This window comes from Chrysochloris asiatica, unplaced genomic scaffold (genome assembly GCF_000296735.1).
Source record: "Chrysochloris asiatica unplaced genomic scaffold, ChrAsi1.0 scaffold00018, whole genome shotgun sequence".
Lineage (NCBI taxonomy): Eukaryota > Metazoa > Chordata > Mammalia > Afrosoricida > Chrysochloridae > Chrysochloris > Chrysochloris asiatica.
Genome location: NW_006408536.1, coordinates 20,343,567 through 20,348,041, shown reverse-complemented (window position 1 = coordinate 20,348,041; position 4,475 = coordinate 20,343,567). Strand labels below are relative to the sequence as shown.

General features: G+C 39.8%; 1 pseudogene; it reads right to left on the bottom strand.

The window, feature by feature from the left end:
* Positions 1 to 2,627, bottom strand: part of LOC102823901 — a 7,145-nt pseudogene extending 4,518 nt beyond the window's left edge.
* Positions 2,628 to 4,475: the final 1,848 nt, after the last annotated feature.

The following is a 4,475-nucleotide window of genomic DNA, read 5'->3' as shown; positions in this document are numbered from 1 at the left end:
TAGCTTACAGCTTCCTTGTTGTTCTTCAAGGTAGCATAATATTCCATTGTGTGGATGTACCACAGTTTGTTTATCCATTCTTCCATTGTTGGGCACTTAGGCTGTCTCCATCTTTTTGCTGCAGTGAATAGTGCTGCTATGAACATTGGTGTGCATATATCTATTCACGTTATGGCTCATATTTCTTGTGGGTAAATACCAAGTAGAGGAATTGCTGGATCATATTGTATTTCTTGGTTCCTTATTTTTTGTTTGTGAACTGTTTTGCTTCTTTTTCCTCTCTGGAAGATTTTAGAATCTTCCTTTTATAGCCAATGTTATCTAATTTTACACTGGTACCTTAGCATGGGTATTGTGCTGGATACCTGCTTGACCTCGTTTATCCAGAAACTCACATTATTCTATTCTATGAATTAAGTTTCTTTCTTTTCTCTTCTCCATGTTCATTTCTTTCTTCTGGAACTCCTATAATTCAAACTTGGATTTTCTGGAATGATCCTCTTGGTTTCTAATCATTTTTCTTCTATTTTCCACTTTTACTTGTATTCAACTTTCATTAAAATGGCTTCACCTTTATCTTACAATGTCTGTATTGAGTTTTAATTATTTGTTATACTTTAATTTCAAAGAGCTCTTTATTTTTTCTTGGGCATCTTTTTAAAATTGTATGCTGCTCTTGTTTTGGGAATGCAATCTTTTACCTTTTGAGGATATTACTTGTAGTAAGGTCTAGGTTTTTGACCTTTACATCTGCTCTCTAAATTGCCTCTATTTTCTGGGACAGAGCTCCTTTTTTTCTCCTTGTATGTTTGTTTTTGGTCTTTCATGTTAGAGACTTAAACAATAACTATTTATTTTGTTGTTGATGAGAATGTGCACAGTAAAACATATACCAATTCAGCGGTTTCTACATGTACAATTTAGTGACACTGATGGCATTCTTCGAGTTGTGCAACCATTCTCACCCTCCTTTCTGAGTTGTTCCTCCCCCAGGAACATAAACTCACTGCCCTTAAGGTTCCAATCTAATCTTTAGAGTTGCTGTTGTCACTTTGATCCATATAGACAATTCTTTTCTTTTTTTAAAACGATTTTATTGTGAATTATGTGACAGTTTACATGGGAGAACATTAGCTTTACATTCATCCTATCGTATATCATTACATTGCCATGGTTACAATCCCCTTCATGCATCATCAACCAACCAAAGGGTATACCCTGCAAGCCTGCCTCCAGTCGTCAGCACACAGCCCCTCTCCCTCTCTGGGTCTAGAGTCCCCAGCCACTCCATCTCTCCACGTCATTGTCTCTGCCTTCATCTCTGGCGTCACTTCTTCTCTGGGTACGGTCCCGCTGTCTGCTCTTCTCCCTTGATGGTCTTAGGGACCTCTGCTCCTGGACTGCAAAGTCAACCACTCCCCTCCTTTTGCTACAAAATGTCTACCGTTACATTTCCAACCCTCACAGTCAGTTCTGATAGTAATTATTCACTCTTGTACTACATGAGTGCTAGCCCCATCTCCTTTTATCAGTCCCACCCAAAGGATTGGATACTACTCAGTGGAGATTCTAATCTTCCTTCACGCCCTCTGGATCTAGGCTCCCTCTTGAAAGTTTATAAACCAGTCACTTCTTGCTTTTGTAGTCCCCTCACCATTTTGGGTAGCCACTGTCCAATTGCCCACCCCTGTTACCCTGTGTATTGAGGGGGTTGGAATGATCCTTGCATCCATAGGTGTAGGTCGAGTTCATGAAACTGTATCAGATTACTCTTTTTTTCCCCCTCTTCTTTCTTCTTCTAGTTGAGCTCTAATCATCCAGCCATCGAAGTCAGATCAAGTGGGTATTATCTGCAAGTGTGGGTGTTCTTGTGCATATGCCCTCCCTTCTTATCAGCTGGATGCTTCACTCTCCATTCCAGTCCTCTGTGGCTATGTCACTGACTCTGGGCCCAGGAGTCCCCAGGTCGTGCCAAACTGCCAGCTAACCAGGTCTCCACAGCTTCATTGCTGTTTACACCCAACTTCCCTTTATTAGTGACCCTTGTGGCTTTGAGGTCTTGTCTCCTGGGCGATCAACTTGCTTGTTCTTGTGGCAGTCAGTCGCGGACTGCTGTTATTGTATTTTATTTTCCTGTCGGTCTTTCTTTCAAGAAGCATCCTCTGTCCTCTAGCTGCTCCATGCTGGTCATATAGACAATTCTTAAGGAGCTCTGGTAGCATAGTGGTTATGAATCGGGCTACAAACTGCAAGGTCAGCAGTTCAAAAGTACCAGCTGTTCCGCGGGAGAAAGATGAGGCTTTCTGCTCCCGTAAAGATTTACAGCCTAACACCAACAAGAAGTCAGTTAGTTACCGTTTGCCCTTTTGCTTTCCAGCTTCCAAAATATTGTGACCATCTTTTATCTGCTGCCATCTATGTTTTCATTTCTTGGAGTTCATGGATCTGTGCCTTTGAAATAAAATCCTTTATATCTGTCATGTTAACCCCAAATCTTCAGGTCTTTGAGTTTTGTGTCTAAAAGTGAATGCGTACTCAGGAGAAACTCGAGGTAGCTTAGGGTTTCCAGTTTCTCAGGGCTATTCTTCCCCAAGCAGTCACCTACTGGAGATCTTAGGAAACTCCATGTCCCCTTATAAGCTTCGTTTATTCTTTGCTGTGTTGACTGACTCTTCCTCAGACATCTGGACAGTTCCTTCACTTCCACCCCCATTACACTCTGGAGTCTGGTTCTCTTAGTCCTAAAATGATTGGAAGTTCGCTCGTGATTAGGGCTGAAATGAATGAGTTTCTATTCTAGTTATAGAAATGTCCTCTAAGGTAAAATATAACAATGGGTATTAACAAGATATCTTGTAATCATGGCTACCCTGTAATTATTTCTGAACCATATACATTGTTTAAATCTCTATCTGAATTTCAAGATACTTGGGTCTCGCTGCTAATTCATGAATTTTTCAATGAAAACATGTCACCATTTTGTATTTTCTTCTCATGAGTCAGATTACATTTTACATACTTAGTCATATGCATTTGTGAGAGCGGAGTCAATCACTCTTCTTGGATAATGGTTGGGAAAGTCATGAGGACAATAATGACAATGATGATGATGATGATAATGACATGCTAAAAAACACACCACATAGTCAATTATGTGTGTCCGTCCAAAATATGTGTCAACTTGGCTAGGTCCTGATTCTATTATGTCATTATTCTCTATTTTATGATCCAATGTAATTATCCTATTTGTTATAAATCTTCATCTCTATGATGTTAACAAGGCAGGATTAGGTTTTATCTTGAATTAATTTAATTCGAGAGATGAACAAAGCCAGTAGAGGTCAGAGGGATCTGGCTACCATCAAGAAAGTAGAGCCAGGATCAGAGCACGACCTTTTGGAATCTCTGTGCTGAGAAGCTCCTAGAACCAGGGCAAGACTGATGTCAAGACACTCGGAGATCTCCAAGGAACACCAAACGCACAGATGTTGAAAGGAGACAAGCATCTACCACTAAAGATGACAGTGAAAGAAAGCGTTCCCCTAAAACTGGCACCCTAATTTCAGACTTGTAGGTTTATAAATTGTGAGAGAATTAACTTTTGTTTGTCAAAGGCATCTACTTGTGGTATTTCTGGTGTAGCAGCACTAGATAACCAAGACATAGTCTGATAATCTTGCTTGGCTCTAAAAATAACTTTAGAAATTCTTTAAGAAGGCCAGACTTACTGGACTGGTAAAGACCAGCGGATCCCCCAAGACTATCATCCTAAGATATCCTTTAAACTTTGTACAACTAACCTGGAGGTCATTTTTCAGTGAAGTAAAAATTGGCTTAAAAATAAACAGTATCACCCATGAGTACTATGCTGCTTTAAAACATAATCTATATGAGACCCTAAAGCAAAGGTGAGAAGGTAAGTGGAGGCAGGAAAACTAGATTAAAGGAAACAGAACAACCAGAATGGAAACGATGAGCTTATTGACACATTACGACAAATGTAACCAATGTCACTGAGCAGTATGTATTGTTGTTGTTGTTAAGTACCGTGGAGTTGGTTCCGACTCATAGTGTATAGAGTTCTGTATAAATATTTATCCCAAACACAATCAAATATTACAATGAATAAATAACTCCATGATATAAGTAGACAGTTTAAGTCCCTATTTTACAGATGAGGAAGCTTAAGCCTCTAAGATGTCAATGTCCTGATAAGTGACTGAGATTCATAATTACTCAAAATCACTTAATCATTAAATATTTGCTGGAGACTTACCATGCATTCGGCCAGGCACTGAGGTTGTGGAGGTGAATTGTAGACTCTGTCCTCAGGAGCTCACGGCCATGGATTGGTAAACAAACACCTAAATGAGTAAATCTTGGTGTGGCTGTAGGATAAGCACTGGACTGCTAACTGCAAGATCGATGATCCAAATCCACCTGCCACTCCTCAGAAACTCTATAAAGGGTTCCTA